This window comes from Egretta garzetta, unplaced genomic scaffold (genome assembly GCF_000687185.1).
Source record: "Egretta garzetta isolate BGI_Z169 unplaced genomic scaffold, ASM68718v1 scaffold808, whole genome shotgun sequence".
Taxonomy (NCBI): Eukaryota; Metazoa; Chordata; class Aves; order Pelecaniformes; family Ardeidae; genus Egretta; species Egretta garzetta.
In genome coordinates this window covers 906,913-920,100 of record NW_009260482.1, presented here as the reverse complement: position 1 = coordinate 920,100, position 13,188 = coordinate 906,913, and positions in this window count along the sequence as shown.

The following is a 13,188-nucleotide window of genomic DNA, read 5'->3' as shown; positions in this document are numbered from 1 at the left end:
TCCATCACAAGCTATGGTTAAGGAATAAACACTAAAATAAAAATTTGTTATTGTTCTAGTTGAAGAAAATAGACTTTTAAGAGACAAGAATACTATTTGTATTATGATTTTAATGTGATCTGGACGGTCATGGAAACATCTTTACTGACTGACTGCACAGCTATGCATCCAGTCCCACAAGGTGGGTTGTGAGATGGGTGAATCTTTTTGATCCCCTGAGGGTTTGTGTACTGATGAAAAGCTGATCTCTGCTCAGCAGAGGTGTGTGGCTGGTAGAGTCACGACAATGACTCAGAGGAACAATCTAACTGGTAACTAATAAACTGGCAAACTTAATGAATGAACTGCAAAGGAACTGGTTTTGGTGCAACCATTTGCAAGTTGTCCAAAAACATATACGCATATGGTAGAGAAGTGTAGAAAGAAAGAAACAAGAGAAAAAAAAAGAAAGTATAGAAAAGGGAGAGGTATCACCACCCTTGGATTCCACATGGTTGTCTTGGGGCAGAGTTTGGATCTGTAGGTGGTGGGTTGACAAAGACAAAACGTGTGCTCATCCTTATATACTCTCGTTAGTCCAAGACCACACACGGGGTGGCACTTGTCCTGCTTCTGCACAGTCAAGTGTCCTAGAGAGTTTCTGAATTGGGTCAGGGAGGTATCGGTGGTACAACGAGGGTCTTTGGTGATCATGTGCTCCCCCCATGAGCACCTTATTGACCGCCGTATAGTCAGTTGTTGCCTGACGGAAGCAGTCGTGGCGGAAGCCTGCCACCCCGTCTCTGCGGGGCTCACCCCCACCCCTCTCTGTTCCCTCTCTGCCTGGGCAAGTTGTTTGAGACAAGGAAAGATCTGACTGCCTGGTCAGTCCCAGACACTATGATAGGACAGAGAATTCTCTTATAACTAAAAAGATAGGAATAGGAGTACTTCTCTTCTCCCTTTATCCTAAACTGTGGAGATTCTTCTACCCAGATATATCCAAAAACATCAATTAAAAAAAAAAAAAGAAGAGTTCATATGAATGTTCTTCAAGGCTAAGAACAGAAATCTGCCTTCTGTGCACAGAGGAAAAAAACATTGTTTGTCCTAACACACCTGTAAGTGTCCCAGCACCTAAATTCCTATAGAATCTAGTGTCAGTGAAGCAACTAAGAGGTAACATATGGAATCAGTCTGCTGGTCTACTGAGAGATCTACACAGCATCTCAGACAATGCTGGATCTCAATAGCCAAGCTGTCATCTCTGAACACGGCTTCAGCCAGATTACATCGTTAACTTTTTTCTTCATCCTTAAAGAGTGGTAAAACTGCTTTGCCTGCAGATATTTTTGATTTAGTCACTTGCATTTCTCCTTTAATGAGCAAATTAGAAGCTGAAAGTGCCTGAAGTGACATTTCTAAAAATTTCTTCAGTAGGCCTTACAGAAATCCTGATTCTGCCAATTCAAATTACTTTGATTGTCCAGTTTGCAACTAGCACCAGTTATAAAACCAGCTGTTTTGTTCTTCACAGCATGGATTCCCAAATTGCAGTTCAGTTCTCATGTTCTCAGTACCATTGATCCAAAACTAAAAACCAAAAGACACTATTATATGATTTGTATCCATCTGAGCTGTAGTTCATCCCTGTTCTTAGTGGTATACATCCCACAAAAAATGGCAGGCCTTTCGTTAGTCCTGACTACCACTTATTTTTATTTCTGTTGCATGTTGGTCTACAATGTGAAATACGGAAATCTCTGTCCTTAAAAGTTAGTGTACTGCTCATTCTCAAAGTAAAGGGCTTTCCCAGGAGCTGAGAAGTTTGACATAAAATTAGGACATACACCAGGGAAACATCTTAGGATGTAGATATGACATAAAAACACAAGCAATGGGTCCAAGCAACAGATCCCAAGAAAGTCATGTGCATCTGAAGCAGATGTAAAAGATAAGTAGAAGTAAATCTAATGACTGAGATTCAGAAGAATGAATCAATGACAGAACTGATTAAAAACTTTGAATATATCTGTTGGCCTACAACAGGAACTCCTAGAATGTCAAAAACAATTAAGACTTGAATTATTAGCATGAACTTATAGAGCCTGAAGATTGCATCATGGAAACAACTGGAGAAAAAACAAAGGCTTAATATTTTCTGTAAAATGATCATCTGAAGGAAATTTTAGAGTGATATCTTGAGGTGAAAAGCTTTCAGAGCATTCTGGAGAATTGTGTAGGACAGAGGAAACTGGTTCTGTCATACCAAGATTGCATTTTGAGAACAAGTCTTGGAGAGCTCTATACCCGAACCTGCATGGAGATATTACTTCAAAGGAAATATGTTGACTGATTTCAAAAGACAGGTTAGAAAATAATGACTTTCTTTTTTTTTTTCTTTTGAAATGCAAATGACAGAAAACCACAACCCAAGAAAACTGGGCAGCTAAATTGTTTGATAATGTAGAAATACCCTCAGGTATGTATAAACATACTCATATATATATGTAAGTATATGTGTAAACATAATATGATTTTTAAGTGTCCAAATGTTCTAAGGATAACAAGTAACAACACATTAAAAAATATTTTTCATTTAAATAATAGCCATTAGGGAAAAAAATAGAAATCAGTTAATCAGTTGAATTAATTTTGATTCAATATAATGAGAAGATTAAATTATGAACATATTTTGGTGGTATCCTTAGAGTAAAATATCTGACCAACATTTAAAATTACCATGGTAAATTTCATCTCATGGAAGAACAACAAATCTTTTATATGTAACTATACCTTTGTCAAAGCTATAATCAGAAACACAATCTTTATTTTTTGTGTCATCATGAAAAATGACCAAGGTACATAAAATTGCTGATACATCATATTTACAACAATTGACACTTCTTTCTGGTGGCATATTTGCCTAGTTAATATGCAGAGAAAAATGAAACTGAAGATAAGGAATTAATACTACATTTTGACTAATATTGTAGCATATATCTGATATTCTAGAATTGTATCATCTACACATATTATGAGTAGAACTGAATTTTATGACTTTTCAGTGGAGTGACAAAACATTAAACTACGTCAGTAATGGAAGCTCTGATTTTCAGGATCAAGATTTTTTTTTTTTTTTTTCACTCTGAGGAATTCTTTGCATTAGCAGGCATTTGGACTTGGTTATATTTTGGAAAGTGTTTGATATCTGATTTTGGCACACTGTGTTTGTATCATGGAACTATGTCAGCGTATTCTATAAACTTTCTTCTAGATTACCTTAGTCTTGAAAATAACAATTGCTGCAAGAAAGAGCAAACAAGCTTGGACTTTTGAAGATGTGAAACAGTACGAAGGCCACTGTTTTGGATTCTTCTGTTCGAGAATGTTCTTTGTGCACACCTAATTCTTTTCTTTATGTCCCTCTTGTGTTTTATGCCTTTCTGACATCCAGTCATGCTGATCAGTAAAAACTTTTCATTAAGAAAATTGCCCACAGACTGCAAATGAACCACTAAATGAATTTTTAAGTTCAACGTTGCCAGCTATAATTCTTCCCAGGCCTTCCATGAAGACATTTAACAGATACATTGGACTCTGTTCAAATGCCTCAACAGACCCATCCAGGAAGATGAGTGATGCCCTAGCGAATCCTGGCTGTCCTCCAGCTATCATTCTACACTGATGTAGGTCTCCTGAGTGTCATATTTGCCATCCCTCTGTGAATCTCTCAAATATACTGATGCCTCTCAAAAGGTATTATCAGTTATGTCTAGACAACTGTCTTGATGCTCACATGCCATTTTTTTCTGTGGGCTCCATTGATCTCTGCTGATGACAATGGAAGCAGACAACTAAATTTAAATGTCATAATCTGGAAATTAACCTCAGTCCTGTCATCCAAAGAACTCCTGAACATACTAATGACTCCTGAGTCTATGGTTTAAATTAATAGGATTTAGATCTTTCAGAGATATTTTGTATTGTCACTGCCATGTACACAGTATTAGAATCAGGAATCTGTTAAGTATCTTCATTTAACTTTGATATTCATAGCATCATAGAATAGTTTGGGTCTGAAAGGACCTTTAAAGATCATCTAGTCCAACTCCTCTGCTCTGGGCAGGGACATCTTTCACTAGGTTATGTTGTTAAAGCCCTGTCCAACCTGGCCTTGAACACTTCCAATGATGGTGCATTCACAGCTTCTTTGGGAAACCTGTTCCAGTGTCTCACCATATGCATTGTAAAAAATTTCTTCTTCATGTGCAACCTAAATCTAGCCTTTTTCAGTTTAAAACCATTACTCCTTCTCCTATTGCAACAGGCCCTGCTAAAAAGTTTATCCCCATCTTTCTTATAAGTCCTCTTTAAGTATTTAAAGGCTGCAATAAAGTCTTCCTGGAGCCTTCTTGTCAGGCTGAACAGACCCAACTCTCTCAGCCTTTATTTTTAGGAGAGATATTCCAGCCCTCAGATAATTTTTTGTGGCCCTCCTCCAGACCTGTTTGAGCAGGTCCATGTTTTTTTGTACTGGGGGTCCCAGAGCTGGATGCACTACTGCAGGTGGGGTCTCACCAGAGCAGAGTAGAGGGAATCACCTCCCTCAACCTGCTGGCAATGCTTCTTGTTATGCAGCCCAGGATATAAGTGGCTTTCTGGGCTGCAAGCACACATTGCTGGCTCATGTTCAGTTTTTCATCCACCAGAATCCCCAAGTCCTTTTCTGCAGGGTTGCTCCCAATCTATTCATCCCCCAGCCTGTATTGGTACTGGGGATTGCCCCGATCCAGGTGCAGGATGCAAAACTTGGCCTTGTTGAACCTCATTAAGTTCACATGGGCTGACTTCTCAAGCTTGTCCAGGTCCCTCTGGATGGCATTCCTTCCCTCTAGTGGATCAACTGTACCACTCAGTGTCATCTGTAGACTTGCTGAGGGCACACTCAATTCCACTACCTATTGATGAAGGTATTAAATAGTATTGGTCATTGTATGGACTGTTCAGGGACACCACTCATTACTGTTTACTCTCAGCTGTTATTAAAAAAATTTAAACTAATGGAACTGTTTTCTCTCTTTACTATTAAAATAATATTAAAGTGTTTCTCTGTGTGCTCCAGCAGTATAACACTAATGTCCTTCTTCCTTAATTGTAGATTAAGAGCCAGATAAAGCTAGCAAAAACTTTCATTGTTTTAATTATTATTGAAGTTCAAACTGAAAGTTAACATGATTTCATTAGTATAAATGAAGATGATCATGAAAACAGTTTTGCTAACTTGTTTTTTTGAGTAGAGGCAGGGGAAACAGCTGAAAAATGCTATATTTCTTCACAGAGCATTACTGATTTCAAACTTTATGTTGAGAAAGTGGAAGAAGAAATTTCACCAAATGATTATGTAAAAAAATGTAAATAAGTTTCCTTAAGGTATATTTTTTTTTAATTATTTGCTTTATATTACTTTATTTTTCTCTCAGGGTAATACTTCCTTCAAGTTTTCTTATATGTTCTTTTTTTCACTGTATTTTCCTTAATTTACCACATTTTCCACTGTCTTCAAAGCTTCAAAACAAATTGCATTCTGATTCAAGTCTGATAAAATGAAGTTCATGAATGTGCTGCATCTCTGATGAAGAGCTAGGAATGATACACCAGATCGTTTCAGGCTACTCACCTGTAAGTACCAGACAAGGGGCTAGCCTAGGAATTATTCAATATTTGGCAACTTACTACATTTTATCACACACAATTGTTCATTCCTTTCTCTTTCACCCAGTGCTCCTCTGATGGCATCCTCAGTTTGGGACAATGTCCAAGAAAGGATAATACAGCTTCTTTCTTTTGAAGAAAGGAAGAAGACTTTACAGTTTAAATGATAAATAATTGAATATTATTATGTAGAAAACAATAGGAACTGGTTTATTTCTTTCTTTAAATGTCTTTAAAAGTGCTTGAGTGAATTCTTTGGTACCAGTTTGTTTTTTCTACAATTTTCTTTATAAAATCATAGAATCATAGAATGTTTTGGGTTGGAAGGGACCCCTAGAGGTCATCCAGTCCAACCCCCCTGCAGAGAGCAGGGACACTGCTAACTAGATCAGGGTGCTCAGAGCCCCGTCCAACCTGGCCTTGAATGTTTCCAGGGATGGGCCCTCCACTACCTCTCTGGGCAACCTGTTCCAGTGTTTCACCACCCTCAGTGTAAAGAATTTCTTCCTTATATCTAGTCTAAACCTACCCTGGTGGAGTTTAAAACCATTACCCCTTGTCCTGACACAGCTGGCCCTACTAAAAAGATTGTCCCCATCTTTCCTATAGGCCACCTTTAAGTACTGAAAGGCCACAATCAGGTCTCCCCACAGCCTTCTCTTCTCCAGGCTGAACAAGCCCTACTCTCTCAGCCTGTCCTCATAAGAGAGGTGCTCCAGCCCTCGGATCATTTTTGTAGCCCTCCTCTGGACCCGCTCCAACAGTTCCATGTCCTTCTTGTGCTGAGGGCTCCAGAGCTGGACGCAGTAGTCTAGGTGAGGTCTCAGCAGAGCAGAGTAGAGGGGCTGAATCACCTCCCTTGACCTGTTGGCCACACTTCTCCTGATGCAGCCCAGAGTACAGTTGGCTTATGGCTTGGTGTATCTGGAAAGTGTTCTATGTATAGTATACATGTATATTTGTTAGGATATTATTATAAGGACAATCCAAATTGATTTGAAGAAGAACTAAGTTTTCATGGTTTATATTTTTCTCTTTTCCATTTGCAAAAAAAAAAAAAAAAAAGTTTTCTCAGGTTGTCTAATGTTGACGACATTTCCTATGTACTTGGTAAAGATAAGGGCTATCCAGACATATTTATTAAAAAAAATGGATGGCTAATGACGTTGAAAATTCAATATATATATTGATTTTCAGATAATAAATACTTTTTTTTTCCTTATTTAGGTACATCTATGGCATAAAGATATGTTACACTGAGTGGACTCAACTGAGCATACTACAACACACTGGAAGATGAATATGGAAAAATCTTTCCTTAAAATTTGAATTTTTTTCATAGATTTTATATTTATATAATGCAGAAAACAATAGAATCAATATTGAAAAGTGATCTGATATATTGGAGAAAGAAAAGCTTTTCATATTTGAATGGAAAAAACCCAAATATTTTATGGAGTGATAAGCCAAACAACACAGTACCTGAAGAATGAAATGTTTGTTTGCTTGTTTATTACAATACTTTAAAGATTCACACATGAGGAAAAAAAAGTGAATACTGACACCACATCCTACAAAATATTCAAAACTGAGTGTGAATTCTCAAACAAAACTCTATCAACGAATTTTATTGTGTCAGATTCAAACATGGTGAAAACTAGAGGAATTCTGAAAAAGTCAGGCTCCACCTCTGGATTTTTTCTGGAGTCAGGAAATCTTGATTCCCTCCTTGCCTCAGCATTGATTATTTGTATAAAACTGAACAAGTTGAAAGTTGTTTTCAGCCTCTCATTTATTATCTGTTTTACCCATTCATACAGAAAATTTTCTTTGACGTCAATCACCTTTCACTTTGCCTATGTATCCTACCTACCATAGTGGGACCCAATTATTATAATAATGCCCTATGCAAATTGCTGGAGGTTTGCAAGGTTAAAGTCTTCAGAAAAGCATACAGTATATTTCTGTCTGTTGAAGAACTTTATTTGAAGATACTTGTAAACCAGTACCGAACTAAACCCAGGGCAAACCAACATAACATTTAAATTTGAAAAACAGCCATAATGATCTGAAATATTGTTTTCCTACCCCAACTTAATTTAACTCAAGCTGTAATGAAAAGGCCCAGAAGCAGAAGTGATACGTTTATAGACAGGCAATTTTCTTAGCAAATTGTGAAAGGTACTTTTTGCCTCTCTTTGTTAGAAAAAACACAAAGGTTAGGTCAAGGTGTTGACAAAGTAGAGTCAGGAAAACCTATTTCATCCATCCATGCTTCCTGGAATGTAAATTCCAGGAAGTGTATACAAGGGACATTGTGTTGCTAATGAAAAATTATATTAGTAAGTATGAACTGTTATGAAGCTGAGGTTTTCTCTTGCCAAACTAATATACAGATCAATAAAACTCTTTAAGTTTTTTAATATTGAAATTTCACTAATACTGGAGGCATACATAAGGGAGTTTGAGTTTTCATTCTTGTTTTTTCCTCTTCTTACTCCTGTTGCTCTTACTAATGTTGCTCAGAAATAATTACTAATAGTCATTGTGTCAAATCAATACTACGACATAGACGTAAGATCAGTTACTCTCGTGTTCCTGACTTGCTGGCAAACTCATTTTCTTATTTTATTTGATCTGTAATTCTGGTACCATTCAGCTTCCATCTTTCAGTTTACTGGGTTGAACATTCAATTGAGTAGGGGAAGCAGAATTGCACAGGTATCCCTGCAAATATGGTTGTGCTAACACTAGTAAAAACCGAGAGGCTTTGTATTGGTTTGACAGTACAGATCCTTAGGATTCATCTGGACTCGTCTTGGCCTGAGCTGTTTTTACCATTTTTTCAGCTGTGATAGCAATAGCCTAGCAGTCAGGTAAATGCTTCTTAAATTTGGATGTTGTTTAACTTTGCACCACTGAGTGATATGAAGCCTACTATTAACAGATATCAAAACCAAGCAATTATTCTCTGTAGAATGAACTGTCTGTGACTGTAGAATTGTCGCGGATGGAGTGAGAGGAAGGCAAAAATAATGTGGTTTATTGGTGTAAAACAGTGAGTTAACAAAGTTCAGTGGTAAATGAGACAATAGTTTATAAGATTTGATGGCAACGTACACTTTGTTATTTACTGCACAGAGGACAGGGTCAGACAAGTCTGTCAGGGAGACCCTCCCATTGAGTCATGAGGTTCAGAAAAGATCCCCTTGCTTTCTAAACTCCCTCAGAGAGGAGTCTAGGTGTGGCTGGATCCAATCTTAGTCCCAGACTTGGTCAACGGTTTATGTCTAAAGGATTATATATGCGCAATTAATCCTTTATGTCACTTAGCTAAGATTTCCAAGTTAGCATGCTGTTAGTCACTTACTGAGAATCTGTTGTGGTAAGAAATCTCTCAACCTCGAGGAGTAACCTTGAGGGGCGTCCCTGCTCAAGGGGAGATCCTGGCGTGCAGCCCGCTGCCGTGCAGGAGAGCTCAAAGGGCTCCTGGGCTGCTCACTATTTATGGGGGTAAGATGATTGGCTCATAGTCATATTTGCATACTGACCACTATGCTTAGGTGGGCACATTCCACAATAGCCCTTGACTATTGTATGGTTATCTGTCTCCCCCCACATCCAGTGGGTGCATCCTTCAGGACGAGACACAGACCAGACACATCTATCACCACCGCCACAGGTGGTTATCACTTGAAAGAGGTCAAAGGAGGGGGAGTCAGGGATGAGGAGGGGAGCACACCGCCACAAGAATAAAACATGGTATGAATGAATTCTGACAAAGGATGACATCTGAAGTCCCAGACAACAAAACCCACAATGACCAGTCACTGGTCACTACAATTCTACAACCTTGTGTATCATGTAATACCTTCTTTGCAATCATCAAAGAACAAAAAAGCTGGATAATTAGAAACCAATTAAAAGAGAAACACACTCTTATAAGAAAACTTGTAAAAATAACCCTAAGTGGATTCCAAGGTGAAGGATGAAAAACTGCAATCAAACAGCATCATACCCCTCCAGGCAAAGACCTCTTGGCAATGTTGACTTGTTTACAGACTTCTTGGGGAATCCTGGCACTGTCAGCCTCAGTCCACATCCAGCAGGACTCGGAAAGAGTCATAAACACCAAGAAAAAAGGTAGACACTAGTATGTGTTTGTGTAATAATTGTAATGTATTGTTGATTTTTTTTCTGTATCATGTAGACTGTGAATATTAGTATCATTTTAACAGAACCAATAATAGCTGCTTGTTGTCTTTTAATTAGAATGCTAAGACTTCAGTTAGACTAACAATAAATTTTTGTCTCTGCATATATATGGTTCATTTTCCCTTTTTGCCATGACAGAATTCTGAGTGTAACAGACAATACCACAAGGAAGTCAGCAATTAATTGATGTGAAATGAGGAAACAAGAAAGTACAAATTGTATAAATGGTGCATACATCTGTGTTCACTTCCATGAGCCTATTCTTGTGAGATAGGATTCTACAGCTTTCTAGAAGACAAAAGAAAAAGTGAAATAAGAAAGGGCTGTATGATAGTAAAGGTAAAAATGGTACAGAAACAACAGAGGAAGTCAAGTGCCTTCACCTGGTGAGATGTGATGTCAATTGTAGCTATAAAAATTAATTTTTTCATTCTTATTAATCTGATGTAATTGTAAAGATGATTGTTATTTTATTATTTCTAGAATTGACATTTTATGCTTTTCTCATTGTGATCCATATCTCTGTTTTAAATAAATATTATTTGATCTACTTGTTGTTCAATTATCTCCATGTAAAAGGCTTAGTTAGTCAACCCTCTTGAAAAGTAAGACAGTGAAAATGACTGAAGTAGTTCATCTTGACATATGAGAACATCACATGGTGTACATATACATGTATATATACACTTCCACTGAAGGATGGCATTTTTGCTACCTTCTTCTTCTTATGCCTTATTGAATTCTTTTTAAGTCTGAATCCGTGTAATATTTAGTCTTCCTGGGAATACTGGAGCTTTACTTTTATTATTCTAAATATTTACAGTAAGTCATTCTATATACTAGGATTAATAGCGTGCAAGGGCGGTTGGGGAGCATTCCAGTGATGGCATGAGACCTTTTTCTCCTGATTTTACTTGCTTATAAAGACTGGAACAACAGCAACAAAATAAGATGGAAAAATATGTTAAAATGAAGAAAAAATGAAGAGCTACTTCACTTTTCATAAATAACATTCCCAAGGGCACTTTCCCCTTTCAGTTTGCTTCCTTCCTTTTTTTTTCTTCATGCCCTCCATGGTCTGCTTCCATTTCTCATTATGTTTTTCATCTAATCTAGATTATAAGCTTCTCTGAATGGGAACATTATTTTCAGTTTTATTCTTAAAGCACCACATATTCCTATTGTGTTATATAGAGAGAAAGCAATATTTTTAGTAACACCAATACAATGCATTTGAAAAAGGATGTAACATAAACTCAATAATTAGTTGTTTGAAACATGAACATTTTCTAGTATAAAACCAACTATGAACAGGAATCATCTATGAAATAAATAGGGGAGATTTTTATAAATTTCTATAGGGTGTAGTGACACAAATTTTAATTTAACTTCAGAGGATGAGTTTTCAAAATCCTTCTTTATTATATGAATATAAATAAAATTGAAGTCAACATTGATTAGATTACATCGTCTACCTACAATCCAGCCACAAAGAGGCAGTTCCAAATAATTGATAATTTTATGCTCCTTCATTTCTAATCCCTTCTAAATCTGTGTTAATTAGGTTACTAAACCTTACCTGCCTCTACTCTTTTGGTTGCTCAAGATATTAATGAAATTTCCTGCTTAAATAGAATGTCTCTTGCTTACCTTACTGCCTCATCAATCTGGTTTTAAGCATGACCTTGACTATGTTCTACCATATTAGTGAAACTAATTGTCCAGAGCACAAAACCGTTAGTTCATTATGTGAGGATGATAATTTTCTAGATTACATCGGGGAGCCAAATACCTACATTTGCGCCAGTGACAGTAGCCACAAAACTGTAACCATGCAACTAAGCAGTATATATATCATAAGGCATGATAACATGCCCTCATGATTCTGCATTTTAGCATTTGAAGCAAGATTTTCAGAATGGAACCTAGAATGTTAATGCATACCCAGGTTTTGCAGTTGTGAATTTACTATTGGCATTTTAAATGGTTATTCAGTATATGTTATTTTAATAGTTCAGAGGTAACTGATTTAAATAATAATGAAATGTCACAATTATATTAAGAGGGACAAAATAACTAAAATCAGAGCTATATATTGTAACTCAAAATGCTGTTTGTGTCCATCACCAGCTCTCAAATGGAAATAAAGGTAATTACGGGTAAGAAAACAAGGAATGAGATATAATGCATATGATTAAGTTTAAAAATTTTGCAAATTTTGTTTGGTTTACCTGTTACCTATAGTCAATAATTTTCAGTAATAACTGGAAAACTTCAAGAACTCAATACTAACACCGCAAGATTATAGACTTTAAGAAGATTACAGACTGTGTAAGTGACCTATATATGCCAGTACCTTTAAGTGAGACATTTCACTCAAAAGCAAAATAAAACAAAACAAACAGACAAAACCTGGAGTTTACCTGCATAATATATTTTTAAACTAAAATAATTTGCTCTGTATCTTTCTTAAACTTACTGCAATACAAAGTTAAGAAAAACAAGTTTGCTGGTTTTTGCAGAAGTCACCTTTTTTTCATTCCTGGGTACACTGACATTACCAGACATCAAGATAAACAAATAAAACAAGACTGTGGGAGAAAATACCAAATTAGTTATTTGGTATGAAACAGCTGAACTTGAATGAATTAAAATTTCAAAATTAGTTTGACTCTACAGTAGACTTTATTCTGATAGAACACTATGTGCAATTTCAATATCTTACTGAAATATTCAAAACCCCACAAATTATATTTTTCAAAATATTTGAATTAAAACCTCTAATATTTGAGTGCAGGGGGTAGTACAGAAGTATTATCTCTGTGTAGTAGAATAGCAGAGCTTTCCTCTGCATGTTGATGGAAAAGGGACTGGAGACAGAAGTTATAAAGTTCACATGAGATATTAAGCTGTTTGAGTAGAGATATCATCAAGAACTTAAACAAATAGATGTATACATGTAAAGCAAACATCTTCAAAAAATCGATCTCAGTCTTACTTATACAGTGTTGGGCTCTGAGCTCATTGGAAATAAGCTCATTGTAGGGCTGTAATAATTTTGTGAATCATTTATCCAATATTAAGGTATACTCAAAAAACAAACAGCGAAAAGGTGTAATTATTAGTAAAAGAAAGGAAAGTAAACCATTGTGAACGTCCATGATGCACCCATGAGTCTATCTTAAAAGAAGGTATAGACAGAAGAGGTTTAAAAAAGGTCATGAAGGATAATCTAAGAGGTAGAATGGTTTCATATGTGGAATAGCAACGGACTAGCGC